Consider the following 15,334-nt stretch of genomic DNA (forward strand, 5'->3'; position numbering starts at 1 on the left):
TTGTATAAAATAATGCACCATCTATTAGTTCGTAATGGGCCGCCCTATTTCTTATCGCCACAATATCTTGGTGGCTAAAATTTTCAGGATCCATTAAATACTCATAAATGCTTCCAAACTCAGGATCCTTACCCAGTTCCGTTATTACAGTTTCTCGGGAATTTATTGTACATGCTGTGAGCATTGCCACCTTTACAGTATTACCTTCTTCATTTATTTTAATTCTGGATAGGCATCTGCTACGATATTTTCCTTTCCGGGGGTATGTTTGATTACTAGATTATATTCTTGTAGCTTGAGTGCCCATCTTATTAACCTTGGGGATAAGTTTTTCCCTGGGTACAATCTAGTTACCGCCGCATGATCAGAGTACACTGTTATTGGCGCCTTTCCAAAATAGACTCGGAACTTTTGCACTGCTAACAGAACTGCAAGTGCCTCTCTCTCGGTCGCGGAATAGTTTCTTTGTGTTTGATTTAAAGTTCGGCTAAAAAATGCCACGGGCTGCTGATTTTGTGAAAGTACCGCTCCTACCGCATAATCCGAAGCCTCCCCTGAAATTTCTAAATTCTCATCCTTTTCAGGAAATTTCAACACAAGGGCTTGCGTTAATGCTTGCTTTAATTTTTCGAACGCACTATTGGCTTCGGCCGTCCACGACAATCTTGCCTTTTTCCTTTTTAATTTTAACAATGGTTCAGCAATAGCTGCAAAATCTTTTATAAAGGACCTATAATATGAACAAAGTCCTAGAAAAGAAGAGAGCTTCTTCGCCATGTTTGGAGTCGGATACTTTTGTACAGCAATTATTTTTGATTCGTCTGTCTCGATTCCTTTCTGAGATATTTTGTAACCTAAATATTTTAATTCAGGGGCTGCAAATTTGCACTTTTCGACATCACTAGTAATAATGATATCTTCTAAATAGATAAATGTGGACTTTCCAAGAACAGGCCTTAACACAATGTCCATACATCGCTGAAATGTTGCCGGTGCCCCTGAAAGGCCAAACGGCATCCGCAGAAATGCATAAGTGCCAGACATGGTTATAAAAGCAGTCTTAGGCACGTCCTCAGGCCTAACCCCTTTTTTAAAATAAGCAGTCGTTAAGTCTAAAGTCGTCATATATTTGGTTGATGTTATGTTCCTTAGAATTTCTGCAATAATATATAACGGGTATACCGGATATTTAGTTATGGAGTTTAATTTACGATAGTCAATCGCGAATCTCCACCTTTTTGGATGTGTCAATGGATAGTCATTATTTTTCTTACATAAAGCCACCGGGCTAGCATAACTACTTGAGATGGGCGTTATGATCTTTTTACGTAACATATTGGTGATATGCCATTCTATAATTTTTTCCTTATTCTTATCATACCGGTATGCTTTGTGGCGAACTAGCATTGAATCTCCGGTGTCAATACTATGGTTAGTAACCTGAGTAAATCCTGGAATATCACTAAATAACGAAGCAAATTCAGTTACCACTTGTCGGATTCTTCGTTGCTCTTCATTAGGCAGGTAATCAAGGTTTAACATCGGCGGTTCAGCCTTTTCTTCTCGAACTGGTTTTATTGTCAGCTTAAGAGACGCTTCATTAAAATCCAGCGTTGCTTGTGCCTCTGAAAGAAAATCTATTCCTAAGATAATATGTGCTTGCAGATTCTTTACTATAAAAAACATAACCTTTACTTGTTCGTCTTTGATACGGATGTATAGTGGTAATTTACCTATGCACTTACATCTTTCTCCTTGCGCCGCTAACACCGTCGTATTATCCGAATTATATATGCGATATTTACGAAAATACTTCCTAAAAAATCTTCTCCCACACAGGAACACTGCGCGTCTGTATCCAGGAGTGCGGTGGCTGGGATATTATTCACCAACACTTCAATCTTCGGAAGAGTCAAATTTTTCACCATTACTGTATTTAACTTGAAGGAAGAGGGGTTTTCGTGGCCTTCGGATTTCCGCACCCTCACGTCAGCAGAAATCCGTTTTAGTTTAAATTATTTTTCATTTCCGTGCTTTCCTTCTTTTTCCACTGGCCTTGAGATTTTTTTCCAGGATTGCTATTGAACTGTCGACGTTCGCCGGCTGTTTTTGAATGCTCGGGTTTCCTTGCCCACTGATTCGCTTTGCTTCCGTAGCCGTGTGCTTGACTTTGCTGTGGTCTTGACGCACGAAATTGGTTTCGTTGTTGATATTGGCGTCTTCTTTCAATGTCCGCCGTTCTTCTACTTTCAAACTGGATTGCTAGGTCAAATAACTTTTCCAGTGTAGTCTGATTCCTTAATTCAAAAAAGTCTTGCACTTGGGGAAGTAACCTCGGCTAAATCACTTGAATTATCTCAGGATCCGGACGGTTTCCATACAAGAGTTTGAAGACGTGAATTTTTCTTAAAATAAAGTTTGAGAGATTTTCGATTCTTTGCTGATATATGCTGAAAAGTTCCGTTTCTAATTTCGCACGATCCCTTACGACAGGGAAGGCTTTTAGTAGGGCAGTCTTGAAATTTTCGTAAGTATAGGTGGGACTTCCTGCTTGACACAAGAGACTTCTGCCTATACATTTGAACCAATTAAGCGCTTGGCCCCTCAAAGCGCTGGCAGCTAAGTTAACTTTTTGAAATTCGTGCACGGGGTAGAGCATGAAGTGGTCATCCAATTTTTCCAAAAAACTGGTTACCGGTGAGTTTCCATTAAATGTTTCTTCTGGTTTCATCGAAGCGCGCATGGTATGGACGATGTAACCAAATCCTTCCAGGGCGGCAGCTGGCATTTCTGGATTCTGAGCCGCTTCTGCAGGCAGCACAGGTTCTTCTTGAAACTCGGCCATGGTTATTCTTCTTCGTTGGGCGCCACTATCAGGTTCAATGTTCCGTCTTACTTTCTTTGGGAACATGCACAGACCTGACTCGGAACAGGGAGCTTACTAAAGCTATGTTCAATAAATGTGGGAAGTAGACAAGATACACAGGAAGGGTATAGGAAAACCTTTATTTTTCACTCTTTACAATAATTTCCGTACTTCGGAATACAGAGACCAACTACTTGTGGTCTGATCGTAAGAATATAAAAATATAACTAAACTCTAGCTTAAATTTGGAATAATAAACGTGGAAGATTGGCCTTATATTAACAGGAAGCCGTATGTAGTACAGAGAACTGATAACACTACAATACATTTAAAATTATCACGAGGATTAAACTTCTGGCCTTGAAGGCAACCAGCAACCGAGTAAAACTTCTAAGGCAAGCGGCCTGCTTCGACTAACTCCTTCCTCTCTCTCGCTTGGCAAAAAGCCACAACTTAAGTACTTGGCGTTCGCCAGACAAATTTTGCAAGTTTAAGTTAACGCTTTTAATTCTGGCCGGAAGTAGAAAATAAGAAGTGATAGTAAAGATTTAAAATAAAATAAACGTTAGTAAAATTTAAGATCCTTACAACACTTATTAATATAATCAAAACTTCACATAGTGTAGCTGATGTAACAGATCAGTGCACTAATTCATATAAAAAAACTATACATACTCAAATGCGAAGTCGTAGTTTTCAAAATTGTGACAGATTATTAATTTTTGATGATGTGTTGCTGGAGGTCGAAATGTATTTATATCATACCAAACTTGAAACTAATGCTTAATGTGATTTGATATTTTTATGAAGATATTCATATATAATTCTTCAATGGAAAAAATGAGCTATTATGCTGAGTGTGATGGCTATCATACCAGTAGAGGGTATTCATGGAAGAAAGTTCAGCTATAATTCCATGTCGCATGATGGGAAATAAAATGTTTCAGCATGGCCATTAATGTCAACTGACGTCTTTATAGCTGCGGTTTAAAATAGTCATAGTCAAAAATCATAAGGTATAACTTTGGTGTCTATTCGTGCAGGTTAGAGCAATTCAGGGCGTTAACATTTTCAGGTGTCGATTATAGAAGATGCTGGACATATGGCTTATTTTGGCAATAAAATTTTTGTTATTTAAAAAGGTCCATTATCAGAAATGTTATTGAATTTGTTTCTTCCTAAATATATTAAATATATATATATATATATATATATATATATATATATTTAGGTTCCTGCTAATGCTGAGAAAAAAAACGCTCGCAGACAGTTTCATCTAAAATGTTTTCACTTGGACATATTGCTTCTTCCTCTTACTTCTGTGTGGTTGCAGAAAATGAAACTTTAAGTGTCTCAAAAGATTTTATTTCGGCTGTTGCGTTATTGCTACGTTATTACTACACTATTGATATAAGCTATCCAAAAGAAATATCTTGTACTCCTAAATTTTTACAGCATTATTTGTTTTTAAATCAGTGGTAAAATACCTAGCAAAGTTATGAATCTTCATAATAAGATGGCATTAAAGTAGAATATTTTGCTTTCATGTTGTTATAGATTTTCTGTGCAAAATTCAAAAATTTTAATTTCAAGCCCACTTTTATCACGTTTTCCTGAATTTGAATGATATTGCAAATTAGTTCGCAGCAATAATGAATCTTTTATTTATATACAATTAAATTTTCATGATTTTTTAAATTTAAATTAGCTTTATACGAATGATAGAATATTTGTTAAATTCAAATATATATATATGTAATAATAAAATTCCATAGTCAAGAACACACTTAAAATTCTAACTGTATGTTATTTTCATTTTTTAATGGCGACGTTCTCTTATTTGAAAGTACGTGGAATTAAATCCACAGCCCCGTAGTCAAGTTGTTTTTCCCGCCTTTTCTACACGTATAGTTACAGAATTTTCTCGAAATATTTAAAGTGAACTGGATTGGCTGACGAGGCTGACGTCATTTCTTGGAAACTCCGCCTTTCCAGAAGCTATAAAAGGACTCGCAATAGGAATATTGGGGCTTTTTTCGTAAATGTCACGATGAAGTAAACGTCATACAAAAAGTTATTAGTAATTTTTTTTATTTACTCCGGATATCTGATTTTTGTAACTGCTATTTTCTCCTGAATAATAAGAAATGGATCCTGTTTTTTAAACTTATCGTCTGATTATTTAAACTACGACTAAAGCTGATACATCACAAGGAGTCGGCAGGATAGGTGTACCCAAAAGGAAAATAATTCCAATGGAAGAGAAAGAATTTTTTAAGTGCAAGTTGCGTCTGTTTTTTACAACTGAAGAATTGTGAATTGTGATACCGCTTTGTCTTCGAATTTTGAGCGTTAGAACCGCATGATTTGGATATCGTCTGCTGGAAAGAAGTGAAGAATTTCAATCATTTATGCTTTTTTTTTTTTTTTTCAATTGAAGAATTGTGAATTGTGATGCAGCTTTGTTGTCGTATTTTGAGCGCGTCTCATAGTTAGAATAACACGATTTGATATCGTCTGCTGGAAAGAAGCTGAAGAATTTCAATCATTTATGCTGTGCTTTTTTTAACAGCATACAAACGAGCCGGATTAAATAGTGTACTACACAGCCAAGTAAGAACATAATTTAAGAAATTATTTTTTCTCAGTGTGTGAACTAAGATGCTACGACAAAATATATTATGTTAAACTAATTACGAGTTTATTTAAATTTCAAGTCTTATTCTAATTAATAGTGTTGTTCTAAGTAAAATTTGATAATAACCTGAAATGTGTAGTGATAATCATAAAATTTGAGAATATAAAATTTTTATTTAAGTCTATTATTCTATAAAGTGTTGATAATACTCTAAAGAGTTTTTGGTTTAAAAAAAATATTTTAACTATTGTAAAAATATTTTGAGAAAAGTGCACATTTTTTGTTCTTAAGAAAATTTTAAAGTTTTCAGTTACAATATCGACAAATCAGGAACCCGTTAATCTTGACGATTCACTGAACGTGAATCAAGATACAATAGATTTAAATATTATTCCATTTGAAGATTCTAAGGACAGTGGCATAATTTCTTGGTTAGGTTATTTTAACAGTCTGCCAAAATAAGGACGAAAATTGCAAACTTCAAAATATTTCTCGTTATATTAGGGGAAAAGCCCTCTGGCTCTATATTAAAAATTGCCATGAGCTAAAAACTTGCTCAGAATTTGAACAAATATTAAAGAAAACTTTATTGATTCCACCTTAACTACTTTCGGCGACTTCGCTAATTTAAAATCTAACGCCAGAGAAGACATCACGAATTACTTTCGAAAGAAAATGGAAGTGGGTAAGCGGCTTAATTTGGATAAATCCATGATTTTAGAAGGTTGGACAGATGGTTTGCCAACGAACTTAAAGTCTTCGATGATTGTTCAAAGTCCCGCTGATCCGATAACTTGGCTAGAACAAGCCCACAAACTTCGACAAATTCATGAATTTAAAGATGAAAATTCGCAAAATTATAACAGAGATAGGAATATTCAACAAATCAGACAAGCTAATTTCCGAAATAATAATCGTCAGTTTGCTGATAATCGACCCAATGCATCTAATTACAAACCTCATAGTTTTCAACAAATTGGAAATAAACCTAACAGCAATTTCAACAACGGAAAGAAAGTTGTAAGTCACCATACTAATAGTAATTTTGACGGTATAGCCCCATCACCTTGTAGAATATGTACCAAAAAAGGGATACCAAATTGTTAAAATTGTTATCACTGGGCTCAAATCTTCCCATTCCGAAAACAACGAAACTGAAACTAATTCTAACGTGGAAAACAAAAATTCGGGGTCTGATTCTTCGGAAATTTGACAAAGAATTAAGGGATTTTTATCCCATGGCAGATCAGTCGACTGTATCGTGGACACTGACGCGACATTCTCTATTATCTCAGAAAAATCTGCAAACAATTTACAGTTAAAAATTCAAAAGGTAAAAGGTATTAAAATTAAGCAAACTAAAGGAAATTTTTCTATTGATAAAATGTGTAGATTACAAATAAAAATTGGAAATATTATTAAACTAATTAACTTGTTAGTGTTAGATACAAATTTAGATTATGTTCTTTTGGGTTTAAATGAATGTAAATTATTTGAATTAAAAATTGATTGTAGTAATTTAGTGGTAACTCAAATGAAAACATTTCAGATTCTGTGAATGTAAATAACAGAGTTTCTATGCATGTACAACTTGATAAAGTACTTGAAAAAACAATAATGTAATACCATCAATTAAGACAAAACCTAGAAGTAATATCTCTGAGGTAATAATGTAAGGATCTTAAGTTTTAATAACGTTTATTTTATTTTAAATCTTTACTATCACTTCTTATTTTCTACTTCCCGCCAGAATTAAAAGCGTTAACTTATTTATGCAAAATTTGTCTGGCGAACGCCAAGTACTTAAGTTGTGGCTTTTTGCCAAGCGAGAGAGAGGAAGGAGTTAGTCGAAGCAGGCCGCTTACCTTAGAAGTTTTACTCAGTTGCTAGTTGCCTTCCAGGCCAGAGGTTTAATCCTCGTGATAATTTTAAACGTATTGTAGTGTTAACAGTTCTCTGTACTACATACGGCTTCCTGTTAATATAAGGCCAATCTTCCACGTTTATTATTCCAAATTTAAGTTAGAGTTTAGTTATATTTTTTATATTCTTACGTTCAGACCACAAGTAGTTGGTCTCTGTATTCCGAAGTACGGAAATTATTGTAAAGAGTGAAAAATAAAGGGTTTTGTGTACCCTTCCTGTGTATCCTGTCTACTTCCCACATTTATTGAACATAGCTTTAGTAAGCTCCCTGTTCCGAGTCAGGTCCTTGCATGTTCCCAAAGAAAGTAAGGCGGAACATTGAACCTGATAATAAGTGTTTATGAAAATAATATATCTAATGGAAATAATGTGTCTAAAGTTACTGGAAGTCTAAAGTTACTGGTGTCTAAAGTAAATGAAGGTAATAAGTCTAAATATTATGAAATTTAATGATGATAAGATGTCTAAGGTAACAAGAGATAATGTAAATAATGAAAGTAATGTAAAACTAAAAATTCAAAAAAGTGATGTGAAAAAACAAAATAGTGAAATAACAACTGATTCAGAGAGTATGTAGGAAGAAAACCTTGAATTAATTAAATTGTTAAATAAATATAAGAATGTGTTTTCAAAAAATAAATATGATGTAGGTAAAATAAACACTGAACCACAACTAATTAACTTGACTTCTGATTTGCCTGTCACTTTAAGACCTTATCAAGCTCCCCTAAGGAAGAAGAAGAAATTAGACGACAAATTGATCAATTAATTAAAAAATGGAATTATTAAAGAAAGTAGTAGTTCTTATGCATCCCCAGTAACTTTAGTATTAAAACGCTATGAGGGCAAAAAAACTAGAACGTGTATTGATTATCGTAATTTGAATGCTTTAGCAAAGACTGATGCTCATCCCCTGCCCCGGATAGACTTTTTATTAGACAAATAAAGTAATGCAAATGTTTTTTCTACAATAGATCTAAGATCAGGTTTTTGGCACATTCCTATTCACCCTGATGACACCGAAAAATTGGCTTTTATTACAAATTTTGGACTGTATGAATGGCTAAGACTTCCTTTTGGCTTCAAAAATGCACCGGCTATCTTTAACAGAGTTATTAAACGTATCCTCACTAAAAATAAAATCCAATTTGCTTGTAGTTATTTTGATGACATAATTGTTTACTCTTCTTCCAAAGAACATCTAAAGCATTTGAGTGAATTATTTGAAATATTTATTCAGGAAGGTATTAAATTGAGCCAGAGTAAATGTGTCTTTGCCAAAGATAAAATCAATTTTCTAGGTTATGAAATTAGAAAGGGTAAAGTTACCCCAGATAACCAAAATATTGAAAGTATTAAAAATTTGAAATATCCAAGTAATGTAAAAGAACTACAAAGAGTGTTAGGCAGTGTAAATGTTTATCATAGATTCATACCTAATTATGCTAAATTAAGATCTCCTCTAAATAAATTATTGAAAAAAGATGTACCATGGCATTGGGATGATCAATGTCAAACTGCTTTTGACGAACTGAAAAATATTCTTATTTCAAAACCAGTCTTACAATTGTATGATCCAAATAAACCTTGTCATGTTTTTGTTGATGCATCGCAGATTGCTATAGGAGCTGTTTTGAAGCAGCCAGATGAAAGTAATGTATTACACCCAGTTTCCTACCATTCTAGAGTTTTAAAAGATTACGAAAAAAATTATGCAATTACAGAACTTGAATGTTTAGCTATTGTTGATGCATTAGATAAATTTTATTACTATCTTCACGGTCAAAAATTTACAATCCATACCGATCATGCAGCCCTTGTTTGACTTAAAAATGTTAAGAATTTAAGAGGCAGATTATTCCGTTGGTCACTACGACTCAGTATGTTTGATTACGAAGTTTATCAAAAAAGCTCTACAAACGTTGAAGCTGATATGCTTTCTAGACAACTTGTTTCTCACCAGCTCCAACATTCTGTGTATTTACTTAATCGTGATGAAATTATACAACAGCAAAAGAGTGACAATGTGTGTGATAAAAAATATGTAGAAATAAATGATTTGATGGTAATTAAGAAGAAAAAAGGTTATAAAATTGTGGTACCAAAATCCTTAAGATTAAAATTATTAACCGAAACTCATGAAAAATTCGGACACCCAGGTATTCATGTTATGTTAAATTTAATCACCTCACAATATTATTGGCCCTACATTAGTAAAGATATTGGAAATTTCGTGAAACATTGCCATGTTTGTCAAATTAATAAAAAGAAAAAAAACCAAAAAATTTGGACTTATGCAAGAAGTACCCGCAACTGATAAATCTTTTGAATGTCTTTCTATTTATACAGTCGGCGGTTTTAATTATTATAATTCTACAAAAAAATATTTACATCTTGTGATCGATCATGCCACAAGATACGTCTGGGCTTTTCCATCTAAAAGTGCAACTACAGAAACTTATGCTAATATTTTGAAACAAATTTTCCAAATTCAAGTCCCCGAAAAAATCCTTAGTGACCGCAATGCCGCATTCACCTGCAATAGATTCAAAAAATTTCTTAGAAATTATAATGTAAAACAACTTCTAACTACTGCCAATCACCCCCAGACAAATGGGAAAGTAGAGCGTGTGAACCAAACCCTAGTAACTCGTTTAAGATGTAAAGTAAATTCTACATCATCGAAAATTCCTTGGACGAAAATTTCGGATAAAGTTATTAGTGAATATAATAATTCTCCTCATTCGGTAATTAAATTCACCCCTGCATATCTTTTACTCGGAAAACTTCCTTTCGATTCTCCTCTAGATCAAAATACTTACCCTCCGGTTGACATTAGCGAGAAAATTAGCGAGAAAATAGCGAGAAAATTAGCTAAAGAGAGAACTATTGAATATCATAAAAGGAATAAAAGTCGTTATGACACAAAATTTGCAGATGTAGATTTTCAACCTGGTGATCTAGTTTTATTTGATGAATTTGAATTTCCGAATACAGGTAAATTGACAGCACCCTATTCTGGACCATACCAAATTGTCAAAAAATTATCTGAGGTTAATTATGAAATTGATAAAAAGAATTACCATACAAAGAAACCTACTGATATTGTCCATGTTTCCAGACTACGACACTACCAAGAACCAGAAAATTTTAAACTACATCACCAATAAATAGACACACCTTTTGGTAAACGCTCAACTGGGGTTGCTACTAAAGGTAATTAGAGCACCTCTAATTATTTAATGTCTAATTTTCTGTGTTGTAAATTTTTGGTGTGTAGTTTTGTATCTTTGTATTTATTTTGTATTTATGTGTCAATTTTTTTTGGCAACGACATTAATAGTAATTATAAAATACTATTGAAGTTGAAAGTTGTGTTGAACGACAATGCAGTATATGACATAATTGTCATTGTCGATAGTAAAAGGTAAAATACGAGTAAAATTATTGTATAAAATGATTATTATCAAAATAAGTGTTTTATATGAATAAGTAGTCAAAATAAAATATTGTAAACAAACTAAAAGTCAAAAGGAAATGTTAAGAAATTTGTCAAGTATTGCAATTGTCAGTGATATGAAGAAAAAAATAGAGGAACACCTCACCTCAAATAGAAATTTTTAATATTAAAGCCACGGCGAACTGGAAATGAAAGATTTGTAAAATAAGAACTGCTCTAATGTTTTGCAGCAATGTCTAAAGACCTGGATCCAGACCTGAAACTGTTCTCGAGAAATGTTTTTCCCAATACTGCATGCATAATGTTATTTTTCTTTATTTTCTATAAATGTCAATATATTAAGATATATTATTTACAATTTATATATTGATATTATTATTGACTGTGTTATAGTGAGAGTGTCTTTTTAAGGTTAATATTATTGTAACTCGAATTATGGATGCGAGTTCTTCAAACAAATTAAACAATTATTTAAAATATTTTTTTTATTTGGAATGTCTTGTGGTCGAGGCGCCCGGCTTCAAGCCTCTTCAGATGGGGCGAATATTTGTAATAATAAAATTCCATAGTCAAGAACACACTTAAAATTCTACCTGTATGTTCTTTTCATTTTTTAATGGCGACGTACTCTTATTTGAAAGTACGTGGAATTAAATCCACAGCCCCGTAGTCAAGTTGTTTTTCCCGCCTTTTCTACATGTATAGTTACAGAATGTTCTCGAAATATTTAAAGCGAACTGGATTGGCTGACGTCATTTCTTGGAAACTCCGCCTTTCCAGAGGCTATACAAGGACTCGCAATAGGAATATCGGGGCTTTTTTCTTAAATGTCACGATGCAGTAAACTTCATACAAAAAGTTATTAGTAATTCTTTTTATTTACTCCGGATATCTGATTTTTGTAACTGCTATTTCTCCTGAATAATAAGAAATGGATCCTGTTTTTTAAACTTACCGTCTGATTATTTAAACTACGACTAAAGCTGATACATCACATATATATATACACATATAAACAAACATAATACTTGCAGCAATGAATGTAAAATATTTCTTGAGTTATTAATATTCTTGTGTAACAGCTGTGCATTATTTCAGTCTATGATTATTTCAATATGTTTAATGCTTTGCAATGATTTTTTTAGTATTTTTTTATTATCTTATATTTCTACATTTATGTTATCGAGAGAAACATTTAATCTATAAAAAAATAAAACCTGCTTTTAAGTAAAAAATATCATTTGAATCCTTGTAAAATTTACTTTGTGTCATAGGTATGCATGTTACATTTTAATATACCTATATAATACATTTTAACCTATACTATAAATGAAGTTTTTAAGGTCTGGACTAAAAGAATTTTTAAAGTAATATTCGTAAATCTCCAGTTTAATCAGCTTATAAATGCCATGGATCCAACAATTCCATGGCATTTAAAATCATCACACAAATCTATGACTTTCTACCAACGTTTTGGTAGTTTTTCAAAGCCTTCTGCCCAGAAACTTGGTGGCCGCGAGTTCAAAAATAGATCAACCTCATATTGAAAGTCCTGTGCAGAACGGAACATAGCACCAGCAAGATATGAAAAAAGGTAGAAGTCCAAAGGAACGATGTCCGGGCTGCATATAAGCAAAATGTACAATGCTAGGACAACAGCTTGAATTTGGCTAATGACAGTCCAGATAAGGGTCACCATTAACACCGCCCACATGAGTGATGTCACATTTCTGACGTTTGTTTACATTCTGCTGTTCGGCGTTACGAAGGGCGTTCTTTGAATGTGCGTTTAGTTTTTCGGAATGAAAGTGTTTATATGTATATATGCGTATATATCAAATAATTTATTTACTAAAGAATAACCATTTAATGTTTGTTTCGGAATATTAAGGATTACTCTATTGTTCCAATACAAAATTAAATCTAGTTGGATGGAAGTTACTGATGGCTGGAAGATGCATGTAAAGTGTGGTTTACAAATTATTCTGCATATTAATAATCAGAGACTTTTAAGTGATAATGAGTTAAATCAGCTAATATATATAATGTACGTGCGGTAATTAAACCAAGTGAAATTATCTTTCCTTGGTTAAAAATGCTAATTTGGGTCAGCAATTAAGCCACCAGTTACCATTGCAGTGAATTAACATAGAGTGTGTCAGGAAATCCTTAAAATACATTTCATATATATATATCTGAGTATTTGCCGCATTATTAATTGTGATTTGATTCCTTTTCTGGATTCAATATCTTTTCTTAGAAATAAACTTCATTTTATTATTAGAACGTAAAGAGCATATAGATGAAAACGTGTGACCACTCAAATGAACATATTGAAATGTAATTTAGCTGTGAAATTACTGAAGTTAAATTATAAACACGTTATTTAATAAGAACTGAATATATTTAAGATATGCTACCAGCTCTGATATTTCAAGACTATTGGATATGCATGTGTATAAAGATTAAATGACTATTAACTGACAAATTATGGTTCTGGTAAAGCATATATCATATTTGGAATTTTCATTGTTCAGTATCATTCTTAGAAAGGAAGTTCATTGTTTTGCTGAAATGCAAAGAAAATAATACTGAATAACTGTAAGTGCTTAGTGTAATAGACCCACTGAAATCTAATTTAGCTATAAAACTGCAAATGCTAAATGATGCTGAACATAATTGTTACCAGTTATGATATTTCAGAACTATCAAAAATGCCTAACAATGAGGTATCTGTTCTAAGGTTCTAAGGTGTAACACTGAATTGAATCCAATAAGTATAGTACTTTTATTTCTCGGAAACATACCTTCAAGTGAATTGTGTGAATGTGTGATTATAGTCCTTTACATCTGGTTAAATACAATAAAGCTTACATAAGCTAAAACTGAATGGATTAAAAAAAAATTTAACATTTCAAATTTTACATATTAAAGATACTGATTACCTGGAGTTCTACCGATGATTGGACTCAATAAAATATGTCTTGAACCGACAATTTTTTTTGAGAAAAAGCATTTAATATTGTTTTTCTTACATTAGTATGTATTTTCAACTGTGAAGCTTGTGCATTTATAAAATGTAATGAATGCAGATATTTTCATTTATTTCCAAATTCATTGAAAGTCTTTTTTTTTTTTTTTTTTTTTTTTTTTTTTTTTTTTTTTACAATTTACTGCTTGATTTTATACATTATGTGTATGAGTAATAAATAATTTTTGTAAATATGCTATGTAACTAACTATGTCTTTATATTGAAACATCTTATTTATATATATGTGTGAGTCATGAATCAACTCGTGGCAATTGAAATTGAATTGCTGGTCAGAAATTAATGATAATAAGATGCATTACTGATGTATCTAATAATATGTATGTAAGTTGTATTTTTTTTTTTTTTCAACCTCCGATCGCACAGTATGATGGCCAGGTATGCGGCAGGGGTTTGGTGTGCGTAGTAGGCGACTACGCATCTCCCCCTCCACACGCTCTGTCACTGGCGTATTCAACACGCCATTTTCTGTTGAGTTGCAGTCACGTAAACATGGCTGTCGCTATTGATTCTCCCGCCAAGTGTGAATTGCGAGCTGTTATTCGTTTCTTGTAGGCAGAAGGGAAACAGTGCAGCGGAAATTCATCGAAGAATAAGTCGAGTGTATGGAAACAGCTTTATGAGTGATGGTGTTGTTCGTGAATGGTGTTGAAAGTTTAAAGATGGCCAAACTGATGTGCTTGATGAAGGGGGTCAAGGACGCAAGTCTGTCGCTACAGACGACATTGTTCAACGAGTTGACCAAGCGGTTAAGCAAAATCGAAGGTTCAATATAAGGTGAATTATCGATGAAATTTCCGGAAGTTTCAAGATCTTCCCTGTACTCTATCGTTACAGAACAGTTGCGCTACAGAAAAGTTTGCGTTCGCTGGGTCCCACAGATTTTGACTGACGACCACAAAAACTCGCCGAATGGTTGCAGCGTTTGAGTTTCGTGACCGTTACAATACTGACGGAGAAGAGTTTTTGAAATCCATTGTGACAGATGATGAGACATGGGTTCAATATGACACGCCCGAAACGAAACGACAATCACAACTATGGATGCACACAAATTCTCCAAAAAGACCCACAAAATTCAAACGAAACTTTAAAAACCGTAAGGTCATGGCAGCTGTTTTTTGGACCAAAAAGGTGTGTTGCTTGTGAAGTTTATACAGACTGGAACAACAATTAATGCAGATTCATATTGTGAAACTTTGCGACACTTACGGAGAGCTATTCAAAACAAACGAAGAGGCATGCTGACTTCTGGAATTGTTCTGATCCACGACAATGCCCGTCCTCACAGCGCTCGTGTAACCCAACGGCTCCTTCAGCAATTTCAATGGGACATTTTCGAACATCCACCATATAGTGCCGACCTAGCGCCGAGTGACTTTCATCTGTTCCCT

The sequence above is a fragment of the Stegodyphus dumicola genome, chromosome 1 (genome assembly GCF_044657685.1).
Source record: "Stegodyphus dumicola isolate Sdum_Otavi_A_Nest chromosome 1, ASM4465768v1".
NCBI lineage: Eukaryota > Metazoa > Arthropoda > Arachnida > Araneae > Eresidae > Stegodyphus > Stegodyphus dumicola.